Source organism: Euprymna scolopes, unplaced genomic scaffold (genome assembly GCF_053919585.1).
Source record: "Euprymna scolopes isolate OS-2025 unplaced genomic scaffold, ASM5391958v1 sca781, whole genome shotgun sequence".
Classification (NCBI taxonomy): domain Eukaryota; kingdom Metazoa; phylum Mollusca; class Cephalopoda; order Sepiida; family Sepiolidae; genus Euprymna; species Euprymna scolopes.
The window spans coordinates 7,501-17,500 of NW_027633859.1; the positions used below are offsets into that span (position 1 = coordinate 7,501).

At 59.7% G+C, this 10,000-nt stretch overlaps 2 non-coding genes and 1 pseudogene across 2 annotated transcripts in view; all 3 read right to left on the reverse strand.

The window, feature by feature from the left end:
* LOC145276257 (large subunit ribosomal RNA) overlaps positions 1-3,091 on the reverse strand; it is a 5,721-nt gene extending 2,630 nt beyond the window's left edge. Inside the window, exon 1 of the ribosomal RNA XR_013867918.1 lies at positions 1-3,091. This exon is cut by the window's left edge and continues 2,630 nt beyond it. This is a non-coding gene — a ribosomal RNA (large subunit ribosomal RNA).
* Positions 3,092-3,686: 595 nt separating this feature from the next.
* On the reverse strand, positions 3,687-3,844 carry LOC145276256 (5.8S ribosomal RNA). Its single transcript, XR_013867917.1, has one exon. It is a non-coding gene; the product is annotated as a 5.8S ribosomal RNA (ribosomal RNA).
* Positions 3,845-4,239: 395 nt separating this feature from the next.
* On the reverse strand, positions 4,240-6,610 carry LOC145276261 (small subunit ribosomal RNA; annotated as a pseudogene).
* Positions 6,611-10,000: the final 3,390 nt, after the last annotated feature.

Consider the following 10,000-nt stretch of genomic DNA (forward strand, 5'->3'; position numbering starts at 1 on the left):
CGCTCTACAGGTACCTTTTCCGTATCTCCGGACGAGCCGATTCCACGGACATGGTCCTTTACGAAGAAGAGAGAACTCTTCCCGGGGCTCCCGGCGACGTCTCCGGGCTCGCTTGCGTCACCGCGGTTTCGCCCGGGAAGCGACGGGCGCCGCCGACATCGCTGCCGACAGCGTCGCCACCCCCGGGCCCTCTCCGAGTCCGGGTTCGGGAATATTAACCCGATTCCCTTTCGACGGGAGGCCGGCCGCTTTTTTTTTGTTTGGGCTTTTGATTCGATTCGATTCGATTCGCTTTCCTTTCACTTTCATAACGGATCCGGCGCCTTTCGGGAAGACTTTCGCCCGCGTCTTAGGACCGACTGACCCGTGCTCGACCGCCGTTGGCACGGAACCCTTCTCCACTTCGGTCTTCGAAGGTCTCGTTCGAATATTTGCTACTACCACCGAGATCTGCACCCGCGGTCGGCTCCACCCGGGCTCGCGCCCTAGGCTTCCGTGCTCGCCGCGGCGCCCTCCTACTCGTCGCGGCATCGTTTCGGCGCGAAAGTTCATCGCTCCTCGCCGCGACGGTCCGGCATCGGTCCGTCGCTCCAGCGCCATCCATTTTCGGGGCCGGTCGATTCGGCAGGTGAGTTGTTACACACTCCTTAGCGGATTCCGACTTCCGTGGCCACCGTCCTGCTGTCTATATCGACCGACACCCTTTCGGGGATCTCATGGGCGTCGCGTTAGGCACCTTAGCCGGACGTTTGGTTCATCCCACAGCGCCAGTTCTGCTTACCAAAAGTGGCCCACTTGGCACTCGCATTCGAGGTGACCAACCGCCCAGCGAAGCGTGCTGGCGGCGGCGGCCGGATGGGTCGGCTCCGTCGTTCGGGAGAGTCGGCCCGTTCCACCCGTTCCGAGTTCGAGAGTAGGTCGAGGCCGTGAACGGCCCCGGGGCCTCCAATCGTTCGCTTTACCGGATGGAATTGCGACGATCGAGCGCCAGCTATCCTGAGGGAAACTTCGGAGGGAACCAGCTACTAGACGGCTCGATTGGTCTTTCGCCCCTACACCCGGTTCCGACGATCGATTTGCACGTCAGAGGCGCTTCGGACTTCCACCAGAGTTTCCTCTGGCTTCATCCCGACCGGGCGTGGATCGCCATCTTTCGGGTCCCTGGTCGCTCGCTACGCCAGAGTCGGCCGAGTCGTACTCGGAAAAAGGGGAAACCGACCCGGGGGTGATGCGCCCGCGCGCAGCGCCTAAACTCGACGACAAAATAGGACTAGTTCAAGCCGCGGGATCTCACCGATGGGCGGAAGGAGGATATGGAAGCTGGCGCCCGGCAATTCCCCTTTTTGGAAGATGCGCCGGTCCCCTCTCGGGGAGGAGGGAAAAACAACCGCACGTCAGCCACGAGCCTTCCCTCTCCTATCTCTCTCGGGAAGAGAGAAAAAAGGAAAAGTTGCGGGCACCGCAGCAGCGACGGCGGAAGGCCGAAAACGCCGCGCCGGCGGGATCGGGCACGGCTCGGAGGCGGGTGAGGCGAGGAGAAGACGACGGCACGAGACCGACGACACCCCCCGACGACCCCCGGACGACTTTGCCACGACACCTCTCCCGATCGACGCCCTCCTACACGCTCTCTCGCTTTCGCTTCGCCTTCGGGGTTAGTCAGAGGTGGCCCCTACGACTCGCGAACGGCCAGGACTCCTCGGTCCGTGTTTCAAGACGGGTCGGGTGGGTTGCCGATGCACGTCGCTGACCCGGGGTGGCGGGCGGCTCGAGTAAAAAAGCGTCGCCGAGCGACCTCTCCGGAAACGGAAACGGGCGCGGGCGGGGTTGCCCCCGACAAGAACCCGAAACGTCGGCGAGGTGCGTGACGGCGAGGCCGCGCCAGTCCTATCCCGCCTCTCATCGCGCACGCGCCCGAGACGGTGGGGCGCCTAAGGAGCGACACACAGAGTGCGTCGCCCGCACGCGACTTCCGGCGGGATCAAAACGGACCGGCTCGCCACGTGTAACGGATCGTGTCAGATTTCCTCCGTTCCCGGCAGAAAGGGGCAGTTACGTTCGCGGGCCCGACGGCCGGTGGCCCCCGACTTCACAAGGTGGGAAGACGGGGGTTTTCAGGGTGATGAAACGCCTGCCGCCTACGGAAAAAAACCCGCGTGTTCGACCTGCACGCCGGGAACGGGTCGCGACGACGGACCGGAGGGGAAGTGCGTCCGGTGCCGGCCGCGCGGAGGTCGCGCCGAAGCGCCCGCGCCATGATTACGCCGAGCGATGAGAAGGGGACGGGTGCAGCGGAGTCGCGCGCGGAGGGAGCAGGAGGAAAGAAGAAGCGGCGGCGACGGATGCGGCGGGTTAGGGCCCGGCGGCAGCAGCGATCGAGAGGACGAGTCCCCTCCGTCGCAGCCAACCGACGCAGCCACCTACCGACGCCGCGGTCGTCACCACGTTTCCCTTCCCGCTATCCACGCGGCCCGTCTCCTTCGTCGGCGACGCGGGCACAAAAGCTGGCCCGCGGAGAACGAGTTCCCCGCGGACACGACGAACGACGACCTGTGCCGCGACGGCCTCTCTTTCAAGAACACACATCGAGTTTGGGCTCGAGCCTAGGCAGCACCGGACTGAGTCCCCCCGCGATCGCGGTGAGCGGTCCCACCCGTTTACCCCTGGGCGGTTTCACGTTCTCTTGAACTCTCTCTCCAAAGTTCTTTTCAACTTTCCCTCACGGTACTTGTCGACTATCGGACTCGTCCCGGTATTTAGCCTTGGATGGAGCTTACCACCCGATTTGGGCTGCGTTCCCAAGCAACCCGACTCTCGGATCGAAGGCCGTCGCTCGCCGTCCGCACCGAATGGGCCTGGCACCCGCCGCGGGCGGCCCCGATCGAGGGAACTCCGAACTATGCGAGACGAAAACGAACGGCTGCCTTCGACCCATGCGCCACACGTCCCGAAGCCTTTAACTTGCGACGGGATTCGGCGTTGGGCTTCTCCCGGTTCACTCGCCGTTACTAAGGGAATCCCGGTTGGTTTCTTTTCCTCCGCTTAGCGATATGCTTAAGTTCAGCGGGTCGTCTCGTCCGAGCCGAGGGCGGCGGTTTTTAGTAGAGTGTGGTGTTTGGAGGAGAGGAATCTCGATCGGTACCCTCCGTGTGACGACGGCTGGCCGATATAGCGCCCGTCCGACCGAAAATGAAGAAGCCAACAATTAAAAAAAAAGCGTGGGTCCTCCCCATCCGACGTTGCCTACGACGCGGCCACCTTTTTACGGTGCGACGGCCGTGCTCGTCGCGCTGCTCGAGGCGTCGCTGAGAGACACCTTCATGAGGCAGAGAGCGAGACGAGCAGGCGGCGCTTACGTCGGCAGTCGGTTAGGTCGGTGCTTTTTTTTTTGTTTTGTTCTCCCTTCGGCTGCTTTCGGACAGACTCCTCCTGCTCCTCCTCCACAGTGTTTCTTCACGCGGTCGAAAAGGGAAAAGACTCCGCGGTCTGCCAGCGGGAGACGAAGGAGGAGGCCGGAGAGGGTTTTAAAAAAAAAAAAGACATTGAAAGGAGTCAATTCTTTTTTTATTTTTCTTCCCCCTCGTCACTCGCTCCTGCGACGTCCCGGTTACCACCGTGCCGAGGACCGGGCGGGCACGGGGACGGCAAGATGTCGTTTCGTTAACGGAGAAAGACATGTAACGTTCCGCCTCTCGACCGGACGTGGCCCCGAGACAAGGGATCTCGGGGCCGCAATGTGCGTTCGAGGTGTCGATGTTCACTGAGTCCTGCAATTCGCATCAGTTCTCGCGGCTGGCCGCGCTCTTCATCGACGGACGAGCCGAGTGATCCCCCGTCCAGGGTTCAGCACTTGGGTTTTTTATATTAGTTTTTGTTTATATAGATTTAGTAGTGTGCGAGGAGGTCTGTGCGAGGAGGCGTGACGGCATTGCAATGTCGCGAGTAGTTTGTTTTTAGCTAGCGGCGGTGGCACAGCGGCTGCAAAAAAAACAAAAAACGATAAAGCGGCGACAAGGCAAAGAAGAAGCGGCCATCACTTGCGGTGGGCGAAAAAACAAACAGGTGGTAAGACGCGGAAGCAAGCAAGAAGAGCTGGGGCTTTAAAAACCTCCGCGTCACCACAAATCTATCTCTCGCTCCGCCTTTTATAGGTTTGTTTGCGCGCATTCGAGGCGTTGACGCCGACAGACAGAGGAGGTAGGCCGGAAAACAACAAACCAGTCTCGAACGGGAAAACGGTAATGATCCTTCCGCAGGTTCACCTACGGAAACCTTGTTACGACTTTTACTTCCTCTAAACGATCGGGTTCGGTCGTCTTCTCCAGGCATCGAACGCCGAGGCGTAGATGCACGAGTGTCGTGACGGACACGTCGCGCACTGCCCGGCGGCGTCGTCGGCCAGATCCGAGGACCTCACCGGACCGTTCGATCGGTAGTAGCGACGGGCGGTGTGTACAAAGGGCAGGGACGTGATCGACGCGGGCTGTTGACCCGCGCCTACCGGGAATTCCTCGTTCACGGGGTTGGTTACAGGCCCCGATCCCTATCACGGGAGGTGGTTCAGAGGTTTCCCAACCCTCTCGGGCCGGGGCGAAGTCCCCGCTGATACCTCCAGTGTAGCGCGCGTGCGGCCCCGGACATCTAAGGGCATCACAGACCTGTTATCGCTCCGCCTCGTGTGGCTTTCTGCCACCCGTCCCTCTAAGAAGTGCGTGAGAAAACCGACCCGGACCCGAGCGCCACGGAGGACGCCGAGCCCGCCGTAAAAATCACTGACATCGGCGCACTAGTTAGCAGGCCGGAGTCTCGTTCGTTATCGGAATCAACCAGACGGATCGCTCCACCAACTAAGAACGGCCATGCACCACCACCCACCGAATCGAGAAAGAGCTATCGATCTGTCAATCCTACCGGTGTCCGGACCGGGTGAGTTTTCCCGTGTTGAGTCAAATTAAGCCGCAGGCTCCACTCCTGGTGGTGCCCTTCCGTCAATTCCTTTAAGTTTCAGCTTTGCAACCATACTCCCCCCGGAACCGAACTCTGGTTTCCCGCAGGCTACCCGCCGGGTCATGGAAGCGAACGCCGGCGGATCGCCGGTCGGCATCGTTTACGGTCGGAACTACGACGGTATCTGATCGTCTTCGAACCTCCGACTTTCGCTCTTGATCGAGGAAAACGTGCTTGCCACACGCCATCGCTGCAGTTCGTCTTGCGACGATCCAAGAATTTCACCTCTAACGTCGCAATACGAGTGGCCCCGACCGCTCCCTTCGATCATTGCCTCGCCGTAGACGGAGACCGACAGACGTAGACGAGGCCCTCTTCCATCATTCCATGCTTATCGTATGCAAGCTTGAACAGCCCGCTCTGAGCACTCTAATTTTTTCAAAGTGAACGTACCGGCCGCCGCGGACACTCGGTTAAGAGCACCCTTGGAGGAGAAACCGCCGACCGCAACACGCGCGCAGACAAGACACGAAGCAGGGACTCGGAGCGGACCGGGGGGTTCAAAAAAAAAGAGGAACGCGCGGAAAGGGAGAGGGAGAGAAGCGCGGGGGTCAGAGTGCGGGGATGCGAATGAACACACCCAAACACACACACGTAGCACCCCCCCGTTAGACTACTCCCGGAACCGAACCGACGACCACTTGTTTTTTTTTTCCCGGATCCCGATCACGACCTCCTCGTCCACCTCGCCGGCAGGACCGCGTGGCGGGTATGCTAGCGGTTGACACCGGCGGAAAGGGCCGGGAATGCGAACGGACGACCAAAGTCAACGACGGACGATGGCGCCGCCGCCCCGGGGCCGCTTGCGCGACCACGAACCCGAGTTCGGACTACGAGCTTTTTAACCGCAACAACTTTAATATACGCTACCGGAGCTGGAATTACCGCGGCTGCTGGCACCAGACTTGCCCTCCGGTTGGTCCTCGTTAACGGATTTGAAGTGTACTCATTCCGATCGCGGGGCCTCGACAGAGTCCCGCGTCGTTATTTTTCGTCACTACCTCCCCGTGCCGGGAGTGGGTAATTTGCGCGCCTGCTGCCTTCCTTGGATGTGGTAGCCGTTTCGCATGCTCCCTCTCCGGAATCGAACCCCGATTCCCCGTTACCCGTAGTAACCACGGTAGGCACTTAACCGACCGTCGACAGTTGATAGGGCGGACCCTCGAGAGACCCGTCGCCGGGCGTGAAAGCTCGTGCGATCGACCAGTGAGTTATCCAGAGTCACCAAAGCGGAGCGCGCCGCCCTATGAGCCCCGCCACCGAACGGACCCGCGAGCGGGAACGCCGACGACGGGAGGACGGAATGACGCGCATCGGTCTCAGTCTAATATGTAGCGCCGCGACCCGGAACGGCCGACGCGGGTGCCAGCGCGCGAGGCGTGGCGACGACGGCGCGCCGACCGATCGCGGCCTGTGTCACATGTATTAGCTCTAGAATTGCCACAGTTATCCATCGCCTCCGAGGAGGAATACGGTCCCGAGGATTAGGTCCGGTTCCTGAGCCATTCGCGGTTTCGCCCGTTCTAATGCGTGGCGTGAACTTACACTTGCATGGCTTAAGCTTTGAGACAAGCATATGACTACTGGCAGGATCAACCAGGTATCGTTGGAATTTGGGACTTTGTTTCGACAGAACGACAGACCGACCGACCGACCGACCGACATAAGACAGACAACTACAACGACGGGCACGTGTTTATTTGTTTTTCGAGGAGGTTCGCCGTCAGTAGAAGCGCGCTGCCCGCGCTGATGGCCTCTTTTTTGTTTCTCCCCTGACTTGGACCGAGACCGAGACTCAAAGAACGAAAGCGACCAACGTCGACAACAACAACGACAACGGCACCCTTGACAGCGATACATACGACAAACGACAAGCAGCACGACGGCAGTGCACACGGACATCGAGGGTCAAGGTGCAGACTGAACTCGCCGAGGTCGTCGTCATCGTGGTCGCCATCGATTCCGTCTCGTCGTCGTCGTCGTCAACGTCCACGTCACAGCCGGCCGAGAAGAGAGAACAGACGACAGCGTCGACAACAACAACATCGACAACGGCACCCTTGACAGCGATACATACGACAAACGACAAACAGCACGACGGCAGTGCACACGGACATCGGAGGTCAAGGTGCAGACTGGAATCGTCGAGGTCGTCGTCATCGTGGTCGCCATCGATGCCGTCTCGTCGTCGTCGTCGTCGTCTTCGTCGTCGTCGTCGTCATCAACGTACCAACCGACCGAGACGAGAGAGCAAGCAACAACGTCGACAACAACAACGACAACGGCACCCTTGACAGCGATACATACGACAAACGACAAACAGCACGACGGCAGTGCACACGGACATCGGAGGTCAAGGTGCAGACTGAACTCGTCGAGGTCGTCGTCATCGTGGTCGCCATCGATGCCGTCTCGTCGTCGTCGTCGTCTCCGTCGTCGTCGTCGTCGTCGCCAACGTCAACGTCAACATCACAGCCGTCATCGGGGAGGAGCTGGACCAGGGCAGCGGCGGCGTAAATTTTCCCGTCACCTTCGTCGTCGCCTTCGTCGACCGACCGACCGACCGGCGTCGTGTTCGTGCTCGGAAAACCGAGGAGAGACAACGTGCACATGGCGCGTTCTCGCAAGCGGCTCCTCGGTCCGATTTTTTTGGGCGGCTTTTTCGAGCTTTTTTTTTTTCTCACCCTTTCGTCCGTGCGACGGCGAACGTTAGGGAAAAAAAAAAAAAAAAAAAAACGACAACAACGCGGCGGACCGGGCGAACAACATCGTCGACACACACGACATTGACGACCGGTCCCCCTTTTCACAATCGCATCGAGATAAAAACGAACGAGTCCGATTCGAGCACCGAGTCGCGAGCGGGAGGACTGTCGGTGCAAGTATCGATCACTGACGTGAGCGCTTCGCCGGACAGAGGATGGCTCATCCGGCAGCCGTGCAAATCGACGGTATGGGAAGAACGAACAAGAAGAGCAACGACTTGATCGGCGGCTTGGGAACTGCGGACGGTGAAAACGGGTTAATCGACTGCGACCACGACTGCTCGATCGATCTTCTTTGGCGCTAACAAAGGTGGAGGTGGCGCAAGAAGGGACTAGCGCTATCACCGTCCACGTATCAGAAGATGCGGCGGCAGACGTCGACGCTTATGCGTTGTCGGACGAGAAGTCGCTGCAGCACGTGTACCGCGAGCGGGACGTCCAAGGTTTTGCCAGACGGAAAGAAATCGGGTGTCAGCGAACGTTCACACGGCTGTGAGATCGGACGCTGACAGGAGTAGGAGGCGGCAGGCAGGCGGCGGTTACGGCGGCGGCGCCTGCTGCTGCTCATCCTCCTGTTTGCTGCGGCGACTTCCAGGACGGGAGAGCATCGAACAACGTACGTATGGTTACAAGGGGATCAGGATCTACATAGTGCATCCCCCGCGGCTATTTTTGTTTGTTTGTTCGCTCGTTCGTTAATTCGTTCGTTCGTTCGTTCGTTCGTTACAATGTACGTTTTTCCGTTCGACGGCGGCAGAGAGCGGCGGCGTTTCTCCCTAATCCGGAGGATTTATCGGTCGCACAGCGATGGGTCGTTCGGCCGATCATCGAAAGATTCGCAGGTAGTGGTTGAATGGCAGAACGGCAGCAACAACAGCGGCGGCTGAGAGCGGCGAACGCTGAGGCGGAAGCAGAAGCTGCAGCAAACGTATCGGCTAAACATGGTGGACATAGATATGGCTGACGACGCGGGTACCACGACGACTATGGAACCAGGAAAAGGAGCCGTTAGTTGTTCCAACATATCGTTCGACACGTCGAGCAGCCCTAGGTCCACGGAGAAGCACACACACGTACCACGTATTATAACCTAACGACGATGAGCGGGCGCACGGTTGGCAGGAACGAAGGCGGCGGATCAAAACAAGTTGGAGCGCGGGGCGACAGCGATAACGGTGACAGCCCTAGGCGGCGGAGATGCCACTTTCTGACGCCTTTGCGACAAGCCCGTAGAGACGTTCCGGACCACCACGAGGCAAAGAGTCGCTGCTCCGACGAACCGACACACCAAAGTGTGCTTCCTACCGAACATGTTTTATAAAACTTTCAAACTGGAAAACCCCAGAAATGGTGTTGGTATTTGTCCAGACCCACCTCCGACACCTGAAAATGGTGGTCAAAAAAAACGTCGATTATACGAAGCGACATTTCTGGTCGGCGATTTTCCAGTTTTACGCCTACTGCCACATGGGGATGTCGGTAGGCGTCGCAAAGTGCCTTCTCGTAGGCTAGGCACACCAGGACTTTGTCATTTTTTTCCCCCTCGACATTCCTGGTCCGGTCTATTCCGATTTTACACCTACCGCCATGTGGGGGTGGCAGTAGGCGTCGAAAAGTGCCTTCTCGACCGCTAGCGACACCACTACTTTATCGAGCTCTGGAGGCCCGCACACCGACCCGGGGGCCGCGGAGTCGACCCCGGGGGCCTCCGCCTCTCGCCGCCGCTCACTTGGACGCCTTCCGCAACCTGTGGTCCCGCTCGGGGCCGCCGGGAGCCTCGCCGACCTGACCGGTGTCGGTAGGCGTCTGGAAGCGCCCGGCCGACCTGGACGAGGTCCCCCTGGCCCCCGGGGGACACCCCTTAGTTGGATGGGGGTGCTGTCCCGGGCACACATGCAACCCGCGGCCGCCTACCGACAGCCCCCGTCGCTCGATCGCTACTCCTTTCCAACATATGTCGGAGAAGCCGGGCGGTTGTGAAACCCCAGAAATGGTGTTGGTATTCGTCCAGACCCACCTCCGACACCTGAAAATGGTGGTCAAAAAAAACGTCGATTATACGAAGCGACATTTCTGGTCGGCGATTTTCCAGTTTTGCGCCTACCGCCATGTGGGGGTGGCAGTAGGCGTCGAAAAGTGCCTTCTCGACCGCTAGCGACACCACTACTTTATCGAGCTCTGGAGGCCCGCACACCGACCCGGGGGCCGCGGAGTCGACCCCGGGGGCC